Source organism: Lissotriton vulgaris, chromosome 1_1 (assembly GCF_964263255.1).
Source record: "Lissotriton vulgaris chromosome 1_1, aLisVul1.2, whole genome shotgun sequence".
NCBI classification, from domain to species: domain Eukaryota; kingdom Metazoa; phylum Chordata; class Amphibia; order Caudata; family Salamandridae; genus Lissotriton; species Lissotriton vulgaris.
In genome coordinates, this window is record NC_141685.1 from 1,253,106,839 (window position 1) to 1,253,133,349 (window position 26,511).

The window sequence follows — 26,511 nt, forward strand, 5'->3', positions numbered from 1 at the left end:
TACACTGATTTGCCTATGGATGCACCTACGCTTGCAGGATCTAGGGTTCCGCTTTTAATGTTTGCAGACGATACTTTAATTTTGTCTAAGACGCGATCTGGTCTGCAAAGTGCCCTTGAACGATTCACCTTGTTTTGCAATGACCATGAATTAGTAGTCAACGTCGATAAGACGAAGTTCATGGTCTTGCATAAACGAAAAGTAGTGAAAGCTAGAGAGGAAATGAATAATGTGCCCCTGGAAAAAACTGACTCCTTTGCATATTTAGGCGTTACTTTGGGCAAACGTCTGAATTGGAAGCCCCAATTAGATCTATTAGTCTTAAGGCATAATCAATTAGCAGGGGCCCTGTTAAAAGAATAACGGTTGTCTCATACCAAACCAGTGGTTTGGCCCTATCCACATACCAAGGGAAGGTGAGAGCTTCAATAATATATGGAGCAGAACTGTGGGGGTTTGAAAATTTAGCACCACTAGTCTTAGCCCAGAATAAGTTTCTGAGGGCATTGACCGGCCTTCCTCAATCTTCCCCTCTTAAACCCCTACTATTAGATCTAGGATGTATCCCTTTTGAGGAGGCTGCGGTTTTAGACCACTTGCGTACTGGAGAAGACTCTGGACTACCCCAGAGTTAACTCCCTATGCAAAAGCAGTCAGGTTTACTATAGGTGCTGATAAGGCTAACAAAATACCCTGGCTGTGGTAGGACCCAGTAGGGAATTCCTTCCGATCAAAAAATGACCTCAAAGTTCTATATAGGGATAGAGTTAATGTAAAGTTTTTTTCCTCTGTTACTAATGGTTCCCTTACATGCCTGTTTTTAGTTTTTAAATATGAGTATAAGTTGGAGGCCTATTGGGATATTATCACACGTCCTAGTGATAGAAAATTGTTTAATAAATTTAGAGTAGGAACACTACCCATAAAAACCTTCACTAAAAAGTGGGGGGATGCCCGGGATGTAAAATGTGATACTTGCATAACAGTGGAGGAGACCCTATTGCATGTATTGTTTGTGTGCCCTGTATACAAACGTCCACAACAGAAATATCTCAAGATGATTTGTATAAACCTTGGGACAAGATCAAGCAATACTGCTTTGCGTATTCTAAAAACCAAAACTACTGTAGCGATAGTTATTGCTATGGCTAAGTTTCTGAGTTGGACTTGGGTTCTCAGAAGGAAAAAGTTGCAAGGCAGTATGTAACACTTTTCCTATATTTTAGTGTCCTTATGTTCCCCCTAGCCAGTTATCTTAAATATTGTAGACTAAAACCTACCCTATGTAATTTTATCCTGCACATCCAGTGATCCTGAATTCTTCTTTTTAGATACTACCCCAGTTTTAATTAGTATTGTTTTAATTACCCCAGGGATTTTAAAGGTGATATACTTTCTTAAAACATTCTATTATATTAGATTTTATGCCTTTTATATTAGATTGTATTTGTCTATATGTGTCTTTTATGATTATTTATGATCGAATAAAGACGGAAATTGAATTGACTTAGGTTGTCATTTTGTCTTTGTGTGATTTAATGATGTGTGTGCATCTGTAAGTGTGTGTGACTGTGTGTATGTATATTAACTTTATGCTCATGTTTGTGTGTGAGAAATTGTGTGTTGAGGAAAGTGGAGTTGTGTCTGTATGTGCTATTGAGTGCTTGCACGCGCTTGCGTATATGTTTGTGTGTGTGTGTAACACCCATAATAAAAACAACATACACAAAACACTCGGTGCTCCAACATGAAAACTAGCTGCAGATACCCACTCAATCGTTCATGAATGAGATTTTGCCAACCTTTGCGTTATTTCTGTTGATATTACATAGCAAGGGAAAATGAGTGCCGGATGTGGTGTTTGAGGTCAGGGTAGGAGGTCGCAGACTGAAGAGTGACACCTGTGGGTGATCCTCAGAGTAACATGGCTGGTTTTCAAATGCAAAGTGCCCTATTGTTAATTAAAAGCATATGGTTTGTCTCCAAGACATGAGTAATCACACCTGACAGAAGTTTGGCTCGTCGCCAGCCTTAGCCCGTCACCCCCTCCGAGAAGAGATGGTGATTAATCACAGGGCAGTCACTTGAAGATGGAAATGTTCCTGCAGTTATGTTGACAAAAGAGGTTTGCCAAGCAGTCATTACATTGTGATCTTATTTCTTTAAACAAGTCTATGTGAATCACAGAATCGGCTCTGGGTGGTGTGCATCAGTTAGCGACAAGGACCGCATCTCTGCCAGTTAAACGGCTGCATCGGAGGCTGGTAGAGAAACTAATTCTGTGACTTCAAAAAACCTTAGCGACTTGAGTCTCACAGTCACTACACAATTAATTTGCGAAAAGGCGATTTAAACAAGCAATGGCCGCATGACCCGGCCGGGAGTTGTGTCGCGCGCAAATATTAAATTTTAAAAAAAGGGCGAGTGGTGACGCCAGTGGTGTGCACGTTCGGGCGTGACTTGAAAAAGTACTGTGCACGTCGCGCACGCCTGTGCGTGTTCTAGCAAGCTGGTCGCCGCTTTGGGAGCACTTTTCAAAGCCGCTACTAAATGCTCTCCGAGCAGCGCATGCGCGCTGACTCAGCGAGACCTAAAAACTCAATGGCGCCACTAGTTTGCCAATGCGCAAGGCTGAAAGGTAAACAAAACACATTGTGTATTCAAATGTTATGCTGAGTCACAATTATTTGTAAATCAGACACAGTACTTTTTAATATTGGCACAATGACAAAACAGCAATTTTTCACAACTCTCTTGTGTGAAGGATAATAAATCTAAGCCTAAATCTGGAGTGGAACATTAAAATATATCCTAACTGAGGACAAACTCTATAACAAGGGCTAGTGCCATTGTGTAAGGTTGTTGCAGGGGCAGTGCGCATACAAGTAGTGTAAATGTTTTTTAGTATGAGAGGGGAAACATTTTTTCGAAATGTAAAAAAAGTGAAACAGATGGACTCCCTTCATCCGCCTGAGAATTTAATCTTTCAAATCCAGCTGTTTCTCCTAGATGATCTAAATTCGACACCTCACACCTCTAATTAAGTATCTGTGGCCATTCTATGCCCTAATGCAAATCCAAAAAAGCATTCCTGGACCATAATGGAGGTCCGGGAGTACCACTGGGTACTTAATCCACGGGGCAGCCGGGTTAGGAGAAGGGCTAGTTACCATGCTGCCTCACAGTCGTGAGTGAACAATGCTCTCTGCTAATGCTCCCGTCAGCTCAGACCCAACCAGCATGTGGCCGAAAAATACAAGGTAAAAGTGTACCCTGTATCAATCCACAAGGCTGGTAACTAAAGCATTCTTCAACACTAAAAGCACCAGCCCTGCATTAGTGTAAGTGTTTCAGATAATCTCCTGTTTAACTGGTCCTGATGAATTGCCAAGAGACCCCTTAGGGGCTGAGAATGGTAAGAAACATGTCGACTATTTAGTCATAATACACCCGCTTTATAGGAACATTTCATCTAGATAGGGCCACACTGTTTTAGTTAGGTTAGTAAGTCCCGTGAAAAAAATGTAATAAGGCCTTCCTAAACCTATTTTAGCGTACTGTCCTTCACTTCACTTCACTACTCTTCTCATTCCCCACGTCCCCACACACCTAACGGCTTCATCAAAAAGATCTCCACCAGAGAGCCCCTTCGGGGGTCCCCATCGGGCGTCCCCATCGGGCATTGTAGCCCGGCCTAAAAAGGAGCACGCCCAAGGGATGTGTGAGGTCACCTCCTCCAAAAGGAGGTTATTCCACAACCTGAACACTTTCACTTTATTTAAGGAACTGCACACCTTTTTCAAAATTTATAGAAACCTTCCTCACTTACAGAACGTTGGTGGCAGTGTCATCTTCCAGAAATGAGGAAAAGTCTTGTTGAGGAAAACCTGACTACCGGATAAGATGGGGCCTAGTATTTATTGTTGGACCAGAGTCAAGGAAATAAAACAAATGAAAGAACAGTAACCAGAAGCAAATCATAGGGTGAATGCACATTTTCTGGAATAACAGAAAGCACATGAACAGCAGGCGGCATCCAGCAGTAGCCTATTAACCATAGTCAGAACGCCAAAGACATGTAGGCCACAGTCTGTTTGTGCCTAAGGTATTTTCAGCCCTGCCAAGTACCATGCATCAGGCGTTAGACTAGCGCATTTTGGTGTAGTGGTTCGCATCACTGCGCCAAAATGCAAATTCACACATTTATAGGGCCTCCTGAAGTTGCAGACAAACTGAGATGGGAGTGCCACTATTAGCACTCATTGAGCAAACCCTGGACGTGTGCTGCTTTGGCAGCCCACAGTGTGTGACAGGCACACTGTGCGGTGCAACTGCACTGCTCTGCTACGGCGTTGAATTAAAACATCTCATCTGCCAGGAGATGGTTCCAGTCACACTGGCCAGGTTGGCTCATCTCTGCTCTCACTGGCTATAACACCGAGGCGGCATTCGCAACATTACCCAGTTGCCGCCCCAGGCAGAACATTAACCCCTTCGCTGCAGAGCTGCGGTGCTTGTGACAAGCTCGGATCGTCATGTAGCACAGTGGGGCTGTGCTCATGACGAGCTGAGCTCGTCATTACCACCACGCCCGTTTAATGGAACGCCCAGCAGGGGAATTATCCCCGCTTGGCCTTTCCGCGGCCGTCATGGTCAGCTCGTCATGAGCATAGCGCCACTGTGCCTCTCGTCATGAGCGCCCAAGGAGTTAAGTCGTTAAGTGTATGGCGTGAGCGGGCGGATGTTATGTTTGTAAGTTTAATTCGTTTTTAACCCGCCACAGCTCGCACCGCCTGTGCCTCTCATCATGATGTCCTGCTGCGACCGGACCAGGCAGCTGGAGACTTCTTGTCATGGCTGTTGGGCTCACAGTCACTCTCAAGACCCGGGAAAGACTCTGATCCATCTGGGTCAGGTGAGCCTCAATAATCTTAGATTTAATTCTCTTATTTTATCTATTGCGTGAACACAGTCTGGGTGGGCATCATGGCACTTCAGCAATCACAAGGGAACAGAACAAGCCGCAAAGTTGTTGATACAAACCAGCAGGAGGTGCGAACTGCTTGGTGCATACGTGATCGGCCCAGTGGGCAGAGCCTTGTGGTGATGTCACTACATTGACAGCACAGCACTCGATGCTGACACCGGTGGGGGTGATTTTAATCAGGGCTGCTGGGGTGCATTTAATCAGGGCTTTCGTTAGCTTTTCTTCAAGAGTGCAATAATCTTCCAAGTGTAGAATATTATGGTGCCATCCTGAACACCAGGCAGCTGTAGATTGATAGCAAGACTGAGTAATTATAATTTATTAGTAGGCGGGTGAGAACATCAGTGCTGGGGCCTCTCACATCCTGTTTGATACAGTCGGATCCCACAGTGCCCTTCCATTTCTGGTGCTTTGCAGCAGTTTTAATATGATATTATAGTTTCTCCTTGCTCAAATATGTGTAATTTCTGATATGTATGTTTCCCCTGTCTTCATTGCTTGATTTAGCTTGCAAGAAAATGTCACTCATAGTCATTTAATGTCACTCACAATTACATTGAAATTATGAAAATGTCACACATAAGCATCTGAAATCTTGGCAGCCATGTCTTTCTGTGTCTGCGAATTTCCCCCTACACACAGCACTTTTTTGATAAATTACAAAATCAGATTTCTGAAACAACCTGCTTCTTTTAGAAATTCTTATTGGCTATCCTTTCAAACTATAAAATAAGTGCCTATGTATTACCCTTCTGATTGACCATTGTAATCACAGCTATTTTCAGCAACCAATCTTCATAGCTGGGATCCATTTTTCACTCTAGGAATGTGTGGAAGCATGAACACAGGCATTTTTTCTGTGTTCAGTCACAGTTTCACCATTTTCTCTAGTCTGACTGTAGAGCAGATTTTGGCATTTTTCAAAGAAAATGGAGTAGGTAGCAGGGTCTTCAAAGAGGGGAAAATGGGTTCATAGGAGACAGGGATGAAAATGCAGTAATGTAAAGGTAGAAAAGAAGAAGAAGGCTAGAGTGGGTAATCAAAGAAGCCAAAAGCATGGTGCTGAGGAATGGGAACCCCAGGCAGATAGGGACTGTGAGCCGGAGGGAGGCCTAAAAAAGACAACATTGGTAAAAACATATAATAGATCTGTAGAAAAAAGTCTACATTTTCATCAGGACAAAATCTGTCAATGCTGCTTTCATCAGGATCACAATACATTGCATGTCCCTAACCCTTAAATGGCAATATTTTATCTGAGTGGAAATACGGTGAGCACTGTACATCAACGGGAAGGTACCGAAGTATACTACATTTCTTGTTCAACTCAAACTTGACAGCTGACCTTATAGAGACATACATGGATTTCAATGTAAAGTTAAGGTATAAAAAGCATACCTAATACCCTTGAATTGTAAGTTAAATTATTTTGAATTCAATGAATTACAATAAAAATAAATAAATAAATGAGATTACTGAGCATCTAATGTACCCACTCCTCGTATTTGTGCAACTTTACTCGTCGCATGTGGTGGACAGCCTTCTGTGTCTCCAAAAGCAGTATAATGAAAAGGACCAACAAAGTTTCTCAAACCTCCCCTTGACATCATATATTGAAAAGTTCACTCAGGGCACTGTCATACCCCACTGACACCATAAAAATGTACATGATGAAAGTCATCAAAGGTGGCAGATATTTTGGACACGTCCTTTCTCCTCTAGCTCTGTACTGTTAGACACTGTCCTATATTCTGGAATGCTAGCACCATTTTTATCAGGGCCAGACTGGCCATTCTGGCATCAACTTATTTACCTAGTAGGCCGCAGGCTAGGAGTCTCTTGTCATTGCAGGTTGGGATATAATTATCCAAACATGCCCCCATTTTAGCTGCGGCCTCCTATAGTGTTGGGCTGGTTTGAACATTTTTGCCTAGGCTGATTTAGATTTCCAGTCCAGCCATGCTTCTGTGTTCAAAAATATGTTTGCAGTAGTCCTGTACTACGTACTGTGTACAAAGACTGCATCCAACAAATAAAATAAAGAGCTACGCATAACAGATCATTATAACGCTATGTTGGCGCTGTATCATTCAACATTTTAGAACTCTGTGATGCCCTGTTTAACATTAACTTGCCCAGTAATTCCTGAAAAGATTGTGTGTGCCTGTATATAAGAAACTTAATTCCTTATTTAACCGCATCGCTGCAGTGGTTATTTTTACGCTACGCGGCTTTTTTCTAAAAGCCGCGTTAGATGACGAGCTCAGCTCGTCATCCGCACACGCCCCCCGTGGCTGATGACGAGCTGAGCTCGTCATCAGCATCGAAGGGGTTAAGAAGTGGTGTAAACAGAACTCTGATAATCCATGCATTTTTGTAAGTGTTTCTACAACATAGCAGGGTGCTACTGCAAGTGACTGGATGGGGAACAGATAGGATAGGAAGAAATATAAACAGCAGCTTCCTCAGACTTTATAGCGCTCTTCAATATTTTTAGTTTAGTGGGGGGTCTGGCCAACGTCCAGTGAAAATGGCGGTGGACTAACGCCCCCTAGCCATCAATTATAATATCCCTCAACATTTGACCTACAATCTTGCACTCATCACTACAATATACATCCGAAGTTGTACCCCGCACTCACTGATCGGTGGCAGGTCCCGGACTCGCTGGAAGCTGTAGCGATCTAGTTTCCGGCCGTATGCCGCACCGAGACCCATCACACGGAAGGGCTTGCATACATTGTATCACCCTCTGGCCAGAGGTTATAAATAAATGGGCAGTGGTTGCTCGTGACTTCCTGCCCACACTAGCCCACTACATGTGTGTGCATTATAAAGCGCTGCTAGTTCTAGGGACAACTGCTCCTGCTGACCAGTGTCACATTGGCGACGAGAGCAGGCATCTATCGGCTGTCGGCGACAAACTGTACACCACCTGGTTTGTGGTGCCTGCTCCCGGCCCGTCGGTCCGGCAGAGCAGAGAACAACATCGCAGCAGCTCGAGGAGGATGCATGCTGCACTCCCAGGTTGCGTATGGCCAGCAATCAAGAGGTTGCGGCCTACTATCTTTGTGGTGGAATAACCCTGACCCCAGCCCCACTGAGCCCGCCTGCATTGAGGTTTCGCATCCACACCAATGCAGGTACGCTCCTACTTGCTTCTCCCTTACCGGACCCTGCACAATCTCCACAGGCTCCATTGACGCTGGTGCTCCAGATGAACATACGTTTGGAGCCTTCATCGAGGTGTGCAGTCCTCGCATGAGCAGGACGGCCTGTAGTGCCCCAACGATGGCGCACACATGGCCTAAGCCACACCGTTGTGTTTGAGGCATTCGTCTCCCCTGCATTGTTCCACGTGGTGGCAGCACCTGGTGCAATCTGCACACCTAGAGCTCCTCCCAAAACTCGAGGGATAATTGGAGATTAGAGTGTGATGGAGCAAGGTCTCGGAGAAAAGAGACTTTCTTGGAAGCAAGCAGCTCATCTAACTCACTAACAAGTTATTAATAAAGTTTTGTGGAAGCTAACACGCAATCACATGAAAATGTTTGGGTTAGTGAAGCTTTTGTATTTATGTACTAACGTAGATAACATTGAAGAAGGACTAATACCGCTTTAAACGGGAAATCTGTTTTGCGCATGCGTCAACTACATCTACGTAGGATGATGAGTTAATGCTTGGAGGGAAAGTCTAGTGCATGAGCAGAAGATATTAACATGGTGTCTTGAAGACTCACATGCATGGCACCTGCTTTTATTTGAAATTAAAGTGAGCTATCCCCACCAGCCCTTTAGCCAGGGGGTTGGTCTTCCACACAATTCTTGGTAATTATACATTTCTGTTATTTGCTAATGTTCTTGATCTTTTCTCTCTGTCCTCTCTCTTTTTGCATCAATTATTGTGTGAGTCAGAGATAAATGCATTGAGTTTAATAATTGAATTTTCTATCCTATGAATGATGGTGACTGCACTGTATTGAGATTGTTCACATGCATCTAAAACTTTAGATAAAGATTTAAAACTTGCTTGTGTCTGTAGTGTTTTACCTAAAGTAGAGAAAAGTTAGTTCATGTTAATTATCACCATCAACTAAAATTAAGTAATGGTCCATCGACCAGAGGAAAGAACTTGTTGATCTGTGAAGGAAGTTGAAAATTGAACAGAGGTATTAAAAAACTAATCCTAAACAAATTGTGAAATTTCATAAAACTTAACCACCCCAGTGGTTTAACCACTGTGAGCTTATGGGCCCAGGTGAGTATATGGTAGTGGAGTATCTGTTGTTGGTGAACCGCTGGATCAATTTTCTGGTAGCAGAGCTATGGTTATTATTGACTAGTTTAGTGATAAGTATTGATAATTGATTATTAATTTATGTCTAACAAAAGAGTTAGGGCCAGATGTAGGTAATCCATATTTACCGACTCTTAAATGCCGAATTTTACCGATTCGGTTTTTAAGAGTCGGTAAATATGAAGGGGGGAGATGTAGGTATTACAGATTCTGTAAATACCGAATCGTTAAGATTCGGTATTTACCAAATCTGTAAATACCGAATTGGTATTGCCCATTGATTCCTATGGGCCTTAAAGCCCATAGGAATCAATGAGCAATACCGATTCTGTAATTACAGAATCGGTAAATACCGAATTTTGCAAGGGTGCAGGGGGTGTCACTTTGACACCCTCTGGCACTCCAAAAATAGGCATGTGCGCCATGTGGCACACAGACATGCCCTAAGGACATGTCTGTCTGTCACATGGCTAGGTGTGCATACACACATGTGCATGAACACCTGAATTCGGTATTTTAACACCCAATTGGATTGGGTGGTAAAATACCGAATTTGTAGGGCCTTTGGGACTCAGAAGAGTCCCACCTACATATGGGAACTACCAAATTGGTATTTTACAGATTTTACAGATTCTGTAAATTTACCGATTCGGTAAATTTACAGAATCTGTAAAATCTGGCCCCCTACATCTCAAGATGCCAAATACCGTTTCGGACCAGTATTTGCCACCTACATCGGGCCCTTAGTGTCTTGTTTTATGTTGTCTAGAAGCACAGGTACAGAGGATACCTGGGCATCCCGGGAATTACATTTTGAATAGCGGGTGGCCAGAGAAGTCATACAGCAGAAGGTTACTTGTCTGTTGTCATAATACGGAAAAGCTACGGAGGGCTAGCAGTATTATATTAGGGACTATATTGTGTAAAAGTAGAGTGTGAATGATAGTGGAGGGTGTTATCAGAGGAATTAGGCTTTATTTCCCATAAGGGGTATCGCTGAAGTAGGAACGGGTTCTCGCCAAGCTTAAATAAAGAGTAAACAGGGGTGTTACTCGCAGTAAAAAGAAGTACCTATTTACTTCGGAATAAGTTGAATCTATCCTTTATTTAGTGGAGCAGAGAGAGTAGCACTGTTCTTATTTTGTTACTAACAAATTTTTATTAAGAAAAATTAAAGAAATACGTTTTTGTATTACCTTGTGAAGGAAGGGTCAGTTGCAGGAGTTATACTGACGTCATAGAGAGCCGCGCTGGGACTGATCGGAGCAGCGGACATAAGAAGGGAACAGATTGTAAAGGGAGGGTCAGTAGTGAGGAGCAATACTGATGCCACAAAAGGCTGCGCTAGTATTGGTTAGACGAGCAGAGCAAGCCTGAGCTTTGATTGGTTGCTCGATAGAAGCTTTGTTATAATTAGTTAAGGAAGAAATTGTATGTTAAATTCTGGTTTGACCGCTGGTGTGAGTCGCGTTGAAATAGTACGAGACGTAGGTAACAGAGTTCGAGGGTTTAGGGAAGACTCTTTCATATATTGTCTGTCTAAAATGTATAGAGAAAGGAGGAAAATGTCATTAATAAAGAAAATTACGAATTTCTTTAAGAAAGATAAGCCTGTGTTGACTAGAGAGGGAATTCCTATTCCACCACCAAAAATGCCTGCTTCATTTATGATGATGGGAAGTGGATATTATACTAGTGTATGGTTGGAGAATTGGGTGGAGTATACAATAGGGGATGGCGTTCTAGATTTCCAAGAGCATGGTACGTTTAATGGGAGAATTCTTCAGAATTTGAGAATCAGAATGAATGATTTAGAATTTAGACCTAGGTTAACTCGGTACGAGGCTTTGAAAGAATGGGAAACTGAGGCATTTGAACAAGAGAAATTCAGAGGGGGTAGGATATTTAGAGGATGTTTACCCTGATATCCATTTGAGATAAGTGAGGATCAGATGAAGCAATGGAGAAGAGCTATGGTATCAGAAGGTTTATATCCAGGGTTAATGGCTGAAGAGCAGTCTGGAAGCAAGTGTAAGGAAAAAACAAAACACATGCATGTGTCAGGGTATGGGGAATCAGATAAATTGTTGGAGTATATTTTAATTAAAAACCCTCCCATATCAAGCGATACCTAGTGGGATCACCCTGAGTGCACCAATGTTGGGAACAACATTGGTTCCACAGATTCTTCATGATACATCAAACACTAGGGCGTTACAAGAAAGCTTTGAATAAAACTAGAGAAGAATTAGTACAGAAAATAAGTCAGTTAAATTTAAATACTTAAGCTTTGACAGAACCAGTGACAATTGGTCCAGTGATTCCATTGAATGGAGATAAAAAGAGTAGTCCAAAACCACAAACTGTAAAAGTTCCTTTAAGTAGTTTTAGAAAGGAAATAGTGATGTATGCTGATAAGGCCAGTGAGAGTGATTCAGTTATTTCATTAATGGGTCTTCCAATTATGGAACCCTTAATTGAGACTCCAAATAGAGTTACACCTGAAAGAGCGAAAGAAAAATTGTCTGCAGTCCCTACAAGAACCGGAGGTGCGACAATGAATACTCTTGACAATTTAGAGCGATGGGCACAAGAAATAGAAAAACTAAATTTACAACCAAAGGTTTTAGATATTAGCAGATTAAAAGTGGATTTGGAAGAAATGATAGCTGGTAACGTAAGCACAGAAAGAGTGAACATTCATAGTGAAGAAAAATTGTTGTTTTTGTGTAAAAGCATAACTAGAAGAGCAACGATTTTTCATGAGAAGTTAACTGAGGTTGCGTCAGAGATTGGAATAGATATAGAGAGATTGAAGTTGTTACAGAAACCATATCAAATGGAGTGTACTGAAAAAGATTTAGAAAGTATACATACTTCTGGTAAAATGCTTCAGATAAAAGAATTAATGAATATTTTGGGAAAATGGGGAGACATTGATAAATGGAGAACTAGATAGATAAAAAAAGGGAAGCACAAGCTAAAGACGCATTATCAGCATTTCCAATAAGAGAGTCAGAAAAGATTGAAAGGGTTTGTCCAATGAGGGAGGTACCTGGCAGTGGATATGTTCATGTTCTAAGGAGAAAACAGGATATTTTGTCATTTACAAATGATTTTCCCAGGTTGAAAGACAACCTGTTGAAGGGTACAAGCAAATGGAAAGGTTTGTAAAAGTTTCAAAGGTTTTGTTGAAAGATTTGGATGGTTTATTTGACATTGTGGTTCCTACAGATTTATGGACGGAGTGTAAGATTACAGTTCATTGGCGGAGTGAAGAGTATGCAGGAGATTCCAAAACAGGAGCACTATCAGAAGAGGTGATGAGAAGTATCACCAAATGATTACTTTCTTAACCCCTTCAACGCTCATGACTAGCTCAGCTCATTATGAGTTACGCCTGTTGTACGCTCATGACGAGCTGAGCTCGTCATGAACCGCGGGTTTTTTAAAAACTCAGCGCACAGCGGGGAAACCCGTAGCGCGCATGGGGCTAAAAGGGAAAATCCCTCCTAAAGAAACAGATTGGGTGAAAATAGACAAAATTACACAAAAACCTAAGGAGTCTGTGCATGCCTATAATGAGAGGTTATTACAGGTTTAAGCAGTATAGTGGCTTTGAAAATATTAGTAATAAAGATATGGGACATGTTGCGTATCGGTTTGTATATGATTTGCAACTGGAGATTAGTCAGATTATTCAGCAACACATGTTGTGTTGGCAGAGCAAGTCAATTGATGAAATATTAAAATATGCAAAATATTGCAGTGATGACATTGAGGCAAAACACAGAAAGTTAAAAGAGAAATGATGTCGGCACAAGTGGAGTTGGCAGAGCAGCAAGAAACAAATTTAGTTTCTCAAACTGAAAATCAGATGAAAGGGCAGAGTCAGAGTGAACAAGTGTCAGATGGTAATAAAGGAAGAGGACAAATGGGTACAAAAGAGTACAAAAGAGGACAAATTAGTTCTACAGAGCGACTACTACAATTTCCATTTACCATAATGGGATCATCCTCATGCAGGCATCAGACCATCACCTTAATATACTGGACCACATCTTCCCGATCATTAAAGCGAAGGCTGAAAGACCCTCTCCCAACTCCCCAACAAACCCTTATCCGAACCTACTGAATGACTCCCTACCTGACTTGGACCGTGCTCCTAATGGTGCATTAGTTGCATCCCCGTAGGCACACTTGTGCTCCTCTGTTAAGAAATGAGGATTCCACACTAGCTCATGTTCAAAAAGTACTTCATCTTTTATTGTTCATATTCTTTGAATTTCTTTCATTCAATAATTTCCATTCTTTCAAACAACATTACTGAAGCATACTCCATTGCATTTCGGGCGCATACATCGCCCTTCTTCAGGGAGTTGTACAAGGAAATAAACAATAAAATATGATATAGCCTCATGCTGTGAGGGTCACAGCATAACATGTATGTACTTGTACATGTAATATGGTTGAGTGCTCATCACACGTGTTAGACAATGAAAATCATAATGTGAGCTACTGTATGTGGCGTGTTTACAGGACATGACTCTAAGTAACACCTTATCACCTTAATGCCCACAAACAGCTAAGCTTATAAGGCCGTGCAGAACCAAAATATTAAACACTTACATGTCGTCTATCCTTGCCGAGTGACAATCTACAAATGGAAACCAAAATAACACCAGCGTTATACATCACGTTGTATTGCTTCATCTCACAAAGCCCATAACCTCCACAACCTTAAGTCTCCTCTAACCTGTTTACGAGCGTGATCTCATCTCCATGTTCATAAAAGCTTCCCGATCCGTTTCACAACATCGGCACGCATAGCGCGTTTCCGTATAACAGTGCTATTCCTATTCTCATTGGTTAAGATCTCGATCACGTGACCAATTGCTATTTCAAGGATATAGACAACAGACTACCCGACGCTAGACAATGATTCTACAGTGCCACATATTAAAATACACATGGTCCTAATGCGCTACGATCTACGGTTAGGAATTTATCACAATTCCTCAAAAATAATTAAACGATAAAGTGAAAAAAACTATGTGATGAGTGTGAAACAATTATGAAAAGTGTAAAATAGAGAGGGTAACGTGGAGGAATGACCCCTGCCCCAGAGGGATAAAGTGTGTGTCTAAGCAATGTGTGCTATTGAGCATTCATAACAAACATAGTCATGATACAATACATGTTTATCAACAACAGGGATCCCCTTTCATTACCAAGGGTGTGACAGTCCTGATATACAGGCTCATTATAGGTAACAAGATAATTCAATACGGTCATTAAGACCAATTGGTTTCTGCGAGCACAATTTTTTAATCCATAAATTTTCTCTCTGTAACAGGTATTTGGTGTTATCTCTTCCTTCCTGTCTTTCAATACATTCCAAAATCTGAAACTTTAATTGAGATATATTATGGTGTTCCTCATTGAAGTGTACAGCAATGGCAGATTTTACGTTCTTGGTACGGATATTAGACTTATGTTCTGTTATTCTTGTTTTAATTCTCCTCTCAGTCTTACCAACGTACACCTTTCCACATGGACATTTAAGCAAATATATTACGTTTGCCGTATCGCATGTAGCTGTTACTTTGAGTTTAATCTCATGGCCCCTCAAGGGATGATTGATCTTATTGCCCTTAATGATATTGTTGCAACTTCCACAGTTTAAACAAGCTCTCGTTCCTTTTTACACTTTCTTCTGAGGTGGTTTCTGCTTCACCATCTCTCCTACATTTTGACTTTGAGTATAGGCAAACAAAGGTGGTTTGGAAAAAATGGTGTTAAAATCTGGCTCTAAGTTGAGTATTGACTAGTGTCTTATGATAATCCTTCTGAATTTATCACTGAGGGTTGAATATTTGGAAACAGCCACAACTCTTTTGTTATCCTTTTCTTTGATTGTTTTCATAAGATCTTTTCTCTCAATAGTCTCCACACGTTTCCATGATTCTTCAATGATTTTATCAGGATATCCTCTGTTAGAAAATCTTATCCCCATTTCCTCAATTCTGATATTGGCCTTTGTTTCATCTGATGTGATCCTTTTCACTCTCGTCATTTGAGAGAAGGGTAGGTGATTTTTATACTGTTTTGGTGAAAGCTTGTATAGTGCAACATATTGTTCCTATCTGTGGGCTTTCGGTATATGTCAGTTTCAATAGTTGTTCCTGTTAGGGTAACCTCCACATCCAAGAATGTTACCTTTGAGATTTTTGTGAATCTTCGGTGTCATATATAACACAGGGCTTTTTGGATGCGTTTTAATTAGAAAGTTACTAGTTCTGCCATTTATGGTCCCCATTTTGTATGCTTTATTAATGATGTTCTTCAGAGATTCAATATATTTCATGGTAGGATTCCATTCCAATTTTATATATGTGTTAGGGTTTGTTATGTGTTCCATGACTTTTTCCTCATACATTGTCGTATTCATAATAACCAAAGCTCCTCCTTTGTCAGCCTTAATACATATAATTTCCTTCTTGGTAGCCAGTTTCTTCCGCACATCAAGGTCTTTTTGTGAAATGTTCTTCTTGGTTTGCATTCCATAATTCAGTCTGGATAGATCTTGTTTCACCAACTGCTCATACAGATCTAGAGTCTTGTGGCTAACAGGGGCCTGGAATGCACTACTGGGTCTTAATCCCAAGAGTTGATCTGGTTCCTGTGACTCTTGTTTGGGTAACTTGTTGTCAAAAAAGTGTCTCAACCTAAGTTTACGCATAAGTTTGAAAAAGCTCACTTCCAGTTCCAAAGGGTCTGTGTTAGTCGTGGGGACAAAAAATGTTCCCTTTTGTAGTAGCTGAATTTTCCCTGTATTGAGCTCATAGTCAGTCAGATATGTTAATGACCAATTGATCTATGTTTGTGTCTTCTTCTTCTCCTTGTCTTTCTTTGGAGCAGTAGTACTCCTCGTGTTGGGATGCCCTTTTTCTTTGCTTTTTCCCCTCCTGGGTCTCCTTTTTGGGCTTGGCCCTGTTCTACAAAAGAATTTGTCACTGTTGTAGCACTTGTTGTTGGTTGTTCATTAGAGGTGGTATCATGTGTGCCAGTTGTTGGTTGTGATTTCCGTGCTCTGTATGAGGTGTCACTACCCGAGGAAGAAGTATCAGTATTCTGTGTGTAGGGACGGTTCCTCCTTTTTTGGGCATATACCTCCGCCCATGAATAAACTTCTCCAAGTTTATAATCGAGGGTATCCCTCTTGAATTCGCACATTTTCCTCTCATTTATATCACGTAAATGTCTCTCAATTTGTTCCTTGATATCATCTAGTGTCTTCGTTAGATCATCTTCCTTCATCATACTAGCAAGCTCAGTGGATACTTGTAGGAAGGCGGCTACCTGACTATGGATACCCCAGATTTTTTGCCTTGTGTTTAGCTGGCTTTTGACTTAGTTGGCCTGGTTCAATGCTAATCAGGGCCCCAGGCTATCTGCTCTCTCTTTAAAATGGATTCCATGTACCCTAGGTGCATAACTAAATTGGCTTGGGTCACCTTATCAGCCCCTGTACAGTGCACTATAGGTGCCCAGGGCATAGGTGCATCCAAGGCCTACCAGGGGCTGCAGCATATCTTTTGCCACCCCTGGCTGGCTATCCAAATTGACACAACTGGCTGATCACTCAGCTGGGGAAAGGTGGTGTAATCACCCCTTGCTTAGATATAGTATACCTATATCTAAACCTATCTGGACACATATAAACCTATAAGTCACTCCTATGGCAGGCCTTAACAATCCTGGAGGCAGAGTGCTTGGCTTTATGTGAGATGGTGCTCTAGCATGAGCTGAGCCTGTCTGCAGATGTCCGGACCAACTCCCTTAGCTGTTCCGGGATATTGCCATACCATATACTCTTAAGTGCATTATCATCCATCGCGGTGATGTGCTAACTTTGGTTTGGCTTTATCAAAACATGTCGTGTAAGGTGTCATACGCTTTGGAATCCTACCCCCTCGCCAGTCCTGGCAACGGGGGTAGCATTCCACCCTTCTAGAGGGAGAAGACATTTTACTTTGCTAAAACACGGTTAATTCTAACCAGAGCCTCAGCATCACAAAATGGATGCTACTGCCACAGAGACAAGTCTGACCTCCTGCAGCTGACCGAAACTTGGCAGAGGAGGCCTGGACAAAGGGTTTCCTGTCGCAGGGAGGTGCTACACCTCCCCACACAGGAGATAGTGTATTGAGGCAGGGTGGGTTGAATGAAACTAGACACTGCCTGGGGCGCACAAGGCTTCCCCTTGCATAATACGGTCAAACCGGTTCTGGGGCACACCAGCCCCAGTCCCAGCGCGACCCTGGACAAAGGGAAAGGGGTGTAACCACCCCCTTCCTGGGTCCCACCCATAGGAGGGACCTAGCAGGTAATCCAGCCCCCCAGTTTGGAATAAAGGTGGGAGCAGTGCCCATGCACTCACATTATCCTGACTGAAACTTATGAAATGAAACTCTGAACCCTTCGACATCCAACTCGACGTAGAAGACTGAAGAATCTCCCTTGTGGTCAAGGAGTGACCACCCTGTGCAAACATGCACCATTCAGCGCATCACCGTTTGCTTTGTTGCAGTTCCCGCCAGAACTCGAGCAACAGAGTTCAACAAGACCCAGCGTTCCTGCCTTCTTACAGCCCGATCCACAGTCCCAGCAAATCTGAGACCCGTGGAGGTGACCTGAGGCGTGGAGCTGGCCATCTTGGAAAGACCACAACGTGCTGACTGTGCAGCTCCAGAGGCTTCTTTGAAGCTGTGCATTGGGGTTTGAGAAGCCCCAGCCCTGAGCAGCTTTTGTACCGAAGCTCACCCCTCTACACTCACCGAGTGCTGCGTGGAGCCCTTATGCATCTTTTGCCTCAACGCGTTGATCCGGTCACTTGCCCGTTGGCTAGCGGCCCCAGTACCGACGAACCTTTGAATTTGCTCTGCCAGTCCGGTTGCTCTGGACTTACCCTCGCTCCCCTGAAAAGGAGCACCGGCTCTGACCTTCCTGGTCCTAGTAAGAAGCGATCTTTGAATCCTACGTAGGTTGCGCTTGCCAAGGTTTGTTTGCTCCGATCCAGAAGCCGACACCGCCGACAACGAGAGCTCTTGTGGTACAGCTCGTGATCCACTCCTGGACATCCTTGGTGCCCCAGAGTCCATGTGGCAGCGGAGACAAGCTTCTCGACAACCACCTGATTGCGCCCGACATTGCCTGGTTCTTTCCTGGTTCCACCTTGGTCCCTGTTGAGTGACCCAGACTCTGTCCCCTCTGCTTTCAGGTACCCTCTAGCTTCGATCCACCCTTGGATCGCACCGGACACTTCTCCTCTGGACGCCTGCAGCATCTTCATCTCCAGGCACCATCAGACTGCGTGAGGAAACCCGACACACTTTGGCACCTATGCACCGCTTCCTTTGGGTGAGGTAACTCGTGAACGCCTGTGCTCCTGCATTGGTATTCCCCTCTAGTGTCTAAGTCTAAAGTTTGGTAATCCTAGTCCAGTCGGAAGCCTCCTTTAACAGTAACTTTGTAACTTTTACGCACCATTGACTTTGCATTGGTGCATGCAGGTGCTTTAAGCGCTGCACCCGATTCCCGCGGGCTTTTCCCGACTTCAGCACTGCTAGTCCCGATTTGTCCCAGCTATTCCCCAGGCCCTGGGCCTGACCACTGTTCGATTAGTGATACCTATACAACTTTTTAAATATATGGTTTGCGTGGCCCCCCGGCCTCATCCATAATTGTGCAACTTTCATATGTTTAACTGTGCTTTTGTTTAAACGCTTGTGCCTCTGCACTCATAAAGAGTACAGAGGATTATTCTAGTAATAAATACATATATTTTTATAATATATAACTTGTGTGGTGTCCTTTCATTTGATATTTCAGAATTGCATATTGTAAAACAGCTGGCTTCACATGCCCTCTTGAGCTAAGCCTTTAAGGCTGCTTAGTCCATACTACCCTTAGGATAGCTTGTCTATAAGGTTGACTTACAACCATCACCATAAGGGATTGTTTGGACTGATACAAGGTGCCCCCAGAATTGGAGACATCATATATCAGGCCAACTTCTCACATTGGTGCGCAGCGGTGCGGATTTGAGCTTGCTATTGTTTTACCATTGCAATCTTTTTATCAAATTGAAAGATCACATCAAGTACCTTAGGTACATATAAACAAAGAGTAGCATATTTAAGTTCTACTGAACTTAGTAGTTGTAGATCAAAGGGCTTAGCACACCCTGCCTACAACTCACTAGCAAGGTACAGTAGGAAAACACTTAGTGTAGGTAAGTGCACCACTTTCACCTCACTAGCAGTCATGTCTGGCACAGGTGAAGCTTCCAGCTCTCTGCCTGTGTTGGTTGACTTACCAAGGCACCTTCCAGCTATGACAAACTCAGCTTCAAGGATTTGAGTGCCTTGTGCATTGCAAAGAAGTTGAAAAGGGGACAGAGCCCCAACATTCCCAGCCTGATAGGCATCCTGGAGAAGGATGATCTTGAGAAAGCTAGCATTGCTCCCTTAGGGTCAGGAGATGGAGTGAACCCCCCGATACTGAGAACATCACCCCAGAGGATGAGGTGGACCCAGAATCAGAAGGTAATGAATCAGATCAGGATCAAGGAAACAACCAGGTACAGGTTGGGAGGCTTAGCCAAGACAACTTGGACCTACATGGAAATGGAGAGGGCCAGCACCTCCCCAGAGTACATAACAGAATAGTTCCACGCAATAGAAGATTGAGATCTCCTTCCAGGGACTCCCACATTTCTAGTGCCTCAAGGGAATCTCAAAGGGGAATGACTTCCCCCCAGAGAAAAGAGCATAGGGCCCGATTGAGGGCTGTCCAACTCCAGATAGAGAGGGAAGAGGTAGCCTTGGCCCAAGCTAAACTTGCTATAGCAAGGGAGCAAAAAATTGTGTGGATTAGATTCCACTGGTGGCAGCAATAATATTCCTAGAGATAAAGACAGGTCATATGATAATAGAAACCTGCCAAAGATTGTGCCCCCCTACCAGGAAGGGGATGACATCCACAAATGGATGACTGCTCTGGAAAGAGCCTGCATGGTACAGCAGGTTCCTCAAGAACAGTGAGCTGCAATCTTATGGTATTCCTTTTCTGAGAAAGGGAGGGATAAGCTCCTCACGGTTAGACCTGAGGTTGCTAAAAATTACACTGTCCTGAAGAGTGCTCTAATAGATGGGTTTGGCTTAACCACTGAACAATACAGGTTAAGGTTCAGAGACACCCAGAAGACGCAGACACAGGACTGGACTGATTTTGTAGATTGTGCTACTAAGGCTCTGGAAGGTTGGCTACATGGCAGCAAAGTACATGACTATACAGGATTGTATAATTTGATTATAAGGGAGCAGATCCTAAGTAATTGTCAGAACCAGCTTTTACACCAGCACCCGGTGGACTCAGATTTGACCTCTCCCCAAGAATTGGGAAAGAGGGCAGATAAATGGGTCAGAACCAGGATTAGGCCTAGAAATCAGGGTAATGACCAGAAGAAGGAGTCTACCAAGCCTCATGAAAAGGGTGGGGAAAAATCAAAAGAGAAGACTTCCCCAGGGCCCCAAAACTCCAAGGATGGAGGTGGGTCCCAAGACACTTCCTCTACACAGAAAAAGCCTTATTGCCATGCCTGTAAGCAGGTTGGCCATTGGAAAACAGACAGCTGTTGTCCAAGAATAGTAATAAGGAAAATATACCACCAGGTAAAGCTCCAACACCTCCTGTCACTGTTAGCAGTGGTCCCCCAGGTGGTGGGAGCACCCCCAAGAATTTGGGTGCGTTTACCTTTGGAACACAGGTGGACTCTGGCCTAACCAGGTCCCCAACTGATCTTGTCTATGAGACTGGCATGGGGTTTGCCAATTTCACTGATTGCCCAAACACTTTGAGCAAGTATAGACAGGAACCCCTCATCAATGGTTTGAAAGTTGAGGCCTACAGAGACACAGGGGCTAGTATCACCATGGTGACTGAGAATCTAGTCCCCTCAAGGCAACTTTTGCCTGGTGCCACATACCAGGTGACAAACATTGATGGAGTTCAGAAAAATCATCCCATAGCAGTGGTAAATCTCAGCTGGGGAGGAGTCACTGGCCCAAAGAGAGTGGCAGTGACCCCAAACTTGCCTGTAGATTGTCTACTGGAGAATGATTTGGAAATCTCAGCCTGGGCTGAGGTTGAACGAGGAATCCATTTTAGAATGATAAATCTCCATGGAAAGGTTAGTGGGGCTGTGATGGCTACAGCCCCAATCCAAGATGTCCTTCCTGAAAAGGTTGTTAGGGCTGTGCAAGACTCAGCCCCATCTTTAGCTAACTCCATTCCTAAACAGAATAGCAGGGCTGTGATGGTAACAGCCCATACCCAAACTGAGTCTCCTCCTGAAAAGGTTGGTGGGGCTGTGATGGCCACAGCCCAAACTCAAACTGATACATGTGTTGTGAAGCCTGAAAAGATGGATCACTCCACACAAACAGAGAGCATTGAGGAGGAAGAGAAATCTCCCTCCCACCAGACATTAGGAAAGGATCAGCCTCCTCAGGGAACTGATCTTGCCCCTGATGAAGAAACTGACCCAGAGGTGGTTAGGCCTAGCCTGACAGAGCCTCTGATGTCGGTGGACCCTTCTCAGGTGGGACCCAGTCTGTAACAGGTAACCTGCCCCTCTCTACCTTGCCTCAGTCAGCCCAGGGCTGCAGAGGACAAGAAGGACAGTGAGCCCCAAAGGGCCCCCTGTCAAATAAAGCACCCCATCAGGAGATTAGGGGCACCGAAGCTAGCAGCCCTAGCCAGGTGAAAACTTTAAAAACTCCTGAGGGATCCCCCTTAAAATTAGTTAGGGACCTCCCACAGATGGATTCTGTTGGGCACAGTCAAACCTGGGACCCAAAGGGCCTAAACCTGAACTGTTCCTCCAGTAAGCCTACCAAAGGGACCCAGCCTCCAGCTTTAGGTAGCCAGAGGTTGACCCTGAGAGCACAGTGCAACTCAGTCAATGAAAGAAAGGCACACATGGTGGAAGTTAACTGGAGGAAGCTGAGCCCTACATTAGTGAAGCCTCACTTCAATACTCCATATCAACATCAGCCATTTACTTTGCAAAAACACATCCAAGGTAGTGATTCCCTATGGTGGAGACCCTCTAATACCCCAAGGGTGAGGGATTGCTTAGTGGACCATGAGACAGGGGGTAACCACGCTAGTGCAGGTACTTCCTTATATGGCCACTCAGGCAATATATGCTTACCTGGGCAAGGATAGCCTTATCTCCTTCCGTTTAGGAGGGGGGTTGTGTAGGAAGGTGGCTACCTGACTATGGTTATCCCAGATTTTTTGCCTTGTGTTTAGCTGGTTTTCAACTTAGTTGGCCTGGTTCCCTGCTAATCAGGGCCCCAGGCTATCTGCTCTCTATTTAAAATGGATTCCACGTACCCCAGGTGCATAACTAAATTGGCTTGGGCCACCTTATCAACCCCTGTACAGTGCACTATAGGTGCCCAGGGCATAGGTGCATCCAAGGCCTACCAGGGGCTGCAGCATATCTTTTGCCACCCCAGGCTGGCTATCCAAATTGACATAACTGGCTGATCACTCAGCTGGGGCAAGGTGGTGTAATCACCCCTTGCTTAGATATAGTATACCTATATCTAAACCTATCTGGACACATATAAATCTATAAGTCACTCCTATGGCAGGCCTTAACAATCCTGGAGGCAGAGTGCTTGGTTTTATGTGAGATGGTGCTCTAGCATGAGCTGAGCCTGTCTGCAGCTGTCCGGACCAACTCCCTTAGCTGTTCCTGGACATTGCCATACCATATACTCTTAAGTGCATTATAATCCATTGCGGTTACGTGCTAACTTTGGTTTGGCTTTATCAAAACATGTTGTGTAAGGTGTCATATGCTTTGGAATACTACCCCCTCGCCAGTCCTGGCGACGGGGGTAGCATTCCACCCTTCTCGAGTTTGAAGACATGTAACTTTACTAAAACACGGTTAATTCTAACCAGAGCCTCAGCATCACAAAATGGATGCTACTGCCACAGACACAAGTCTGACCTCCTGCTGCTGACCGAAACTTGGCAGAGGAGGCCTGGACAAAGGGTTTCCTGTTGCAGGGAGGTGCTACACCTCCCCAGACAGGAGATAGTGTATTGGGGCAGGGTGGGATGAATGAAACTAGACACTGCCTGGGGCGCACAAGGCTTCCCCTTGCATAATCCGGTCAAACCGGTTCTGGGGCACACCAGTCCCAGTCCCAGCGCGACCCTGGACAAAGGGAAAGGGGTGTAACCACCCCCTTCCTGGGTCCCACCTATAGGAGGGACCTAGCAGGTAATCCAGCCCCCCAGTTTGGAATAAAGGTGGGAGCAGTGCCCATGCACTCAGATTATCCTGACTGAAACTTATGAAACAAAACTCTGGACCCTTCGACATCCTACTCGATGTAGAAGACTGAAGAATCTCCCTTGTGGTCAAGTAGTGACCACCCTGTGCAAACAGGCACCATCCAGCGTGTCACCATTTGCTTTGTTGCAGTTCCCGCCAGAACTCGAGCAACAGAGTTCAACAAGACCCAGCGTTCCTGCCTTCTTACTGCCCGATCCACAGTCCCAGCGAATCTGAGACGCGTGGAGGCGACCTGAAGCGCGGGGCCGGCCATCTTGGAAATACCGCGATGTGCTGACCGTGCAGCTCACGAGGCTTTCTCGAAGCTGTGCATTAGGGTTTGAGAAGCCCCAGCCCTGAGCAGCTTTTGCACTGAAGCTCACCCCTCTACACTCACTCACATTATGATTATGATTTTCAATGTCTAACACGTGTGACGAGCACTCAACCATATTACAAGTACAAGTACATACATGTTATGCTGTGACCCTCACAGCATGAGGCTATATCATATTTTATCGTTTATTTTCTAGTACCACTCCCTGAAGAAGGGCGATGTATGCACCCGAAATGCATTGGAGTATGCTTCTGTAATGTCGTTTGAAAGAATTGAAATTATTGAATGAAAGAAATTCAAAGATATGAACAATAAAAGATGAAGTACTTTTTGAACATTAGCTAGTGTGGAATCCTCATTTCTTAACAGAGGAGCACAAGTGTGCCTACGGGGATGCAACTAATGCACCATTAGGAGGATGGTCCCAGTTATTACACAGACGTCCGAGGCCGGAGGACGCCACCTGTACAGCACCTAAAGAATTGGTCAAACAACAACACAAGATTGGAAAAACAAGGTTGTGCACCTTACCCATTATTATAATCCCTACCTGACTCCCCATCTAGACATTTTCCCTCGGTATCCCATAGCACAAATTCACACACCCCAGGCCTAACCGACAGCCCACAAAATGACATACATCTTCATTATCCCTACTCCCCCCAACACCACCGCAATTTCTACTACACCCACCTCACCTCACACTGGCATCACCTCGCCCCCGCTATCACTCCCCATCTCCACAACCACATCTTCATCACCTCTTCAAATAGCTCACCCCTCCTCACTTCCCCCATTAACTCCATTCCAGATTCTACTCCAATCTCTCCTTACACAACTATTCCTGATTAGTCTGCAGTCCCACCCTCTCCCCCTCCCTGCACTACGATTCTTACTGTCTCTCCTCCTACAGCCCACACCAATACCCTCTCAGGCCCCTCTCTACTCCCTCCTTACCAGTGACTCCCACTCTGTATCAATGCCACATAACACATTAGATACCCCTAAAGTATACACCAATACCCCTTCACATCTCCTCTCCACCCTTCCGGTCCCCACGGACTGCCACACATGAAAAACTGCCATTTATTGAACTAGTTTACGTCACGCCAGGACACCACACAATCTACAACCCCTCCTCACTTAACCACATGCCAGGCAATCAATATGATAACTTCTACATCTGAACCCAGATTAGATGAGATGCTACTATCCTTACAAAAAGTAAAAGAGGCCATCCAAACTCTTCATGTCCTGATCCGGCAACAACCCAAACCACAAGCAAAACCCATTCAGCGGTCATGCACTAGCCCCTCACCTCAGTTGCTCCCCAGATGGAAAACAGTACCTTACCCCAATGCCTCATCCTGTCCAATCAGTCCAACAAAAAACATATAAGTACAACCTATCCCTAATCTAGTATTTTAGTTTCTCCTACTAGCTGTCACAATTCTCAACGCTAGCATGTACCTCTCTGTTCCTGGTCTTTCTGCTTCCATGCAGGGTTTTCAAACAGGGATGCGATATCCTACTAGGCGTGATACTCTACTAGATAAAAAGAACCACCGTTAAGCTTTACATATGTTCATGCATAAACATTAGAAAACTGGCATGGTTAGCAGTTTGCGTCTCACAACTCACTTCAAGTTATGCTCCAGAACAGAACTCAATTATGTTCACAAAGTCTTTACATATTATGCGCTGTATTCTTAAGTCAAAACACAGCATGTAAGTCTTTCCAGTAATCAAGGAGAAAAGCACACTGGACTGTACTGGTTTGTTTTTTGTTCTGAATATGCACCTTGTAAAGTTCCAAATAACAGTCTGATAACAATGTTCCAGCAAAGAAAAAACTGTAAAGCAACGTTCTGTGATTTGCCACAATTGTCTGTGCCTATATCCTTGGACCGTCTTCAGGATAAGTCTTCGGAAAGTATGACATAAAACACACTTACTTGACAAGTGAGGGTTAAAGTTCTTGCTAACCTTGATCTTTCTCTTTTGTTTCAAGTCGTTCCACTTTTGCAAGGGGACCGGAACCAAAAAGCATCGGTAACAGCAGGAAGGAAATCGGAGCCGATCAGCTCGAGGGAGAGAAGCAGGTGCCGGAGAACAGAATCCACGGTGGAGTCGAGGAACGGGATCTCAGGTAAGCGGGAAGGTAGGATGACCACAAGCAACTGGTAGCGCTCGGGGTTTGTCTTTTATAGTCTGTGGTGGGTGTGGTTCACATTTATTTTATTTATTTATTTATTTGGGAAATTTATTAAGCGCTCAAATACCCGAGGGTGTCTCGGCGCTGAGTGTTTACTGAACTAGTCCATGAGTAGTTATTGCTTGAACAGCCAGGTCTTTATATGTTTGCGGAAAGAAAGAAGGAAAGTAGAGGTTTTGATATGATGTGGCAGACTGTTCCATAGTTTGATGGTGGTCACTATGAAGGATCTGTCTCCCCAGGAGACTTT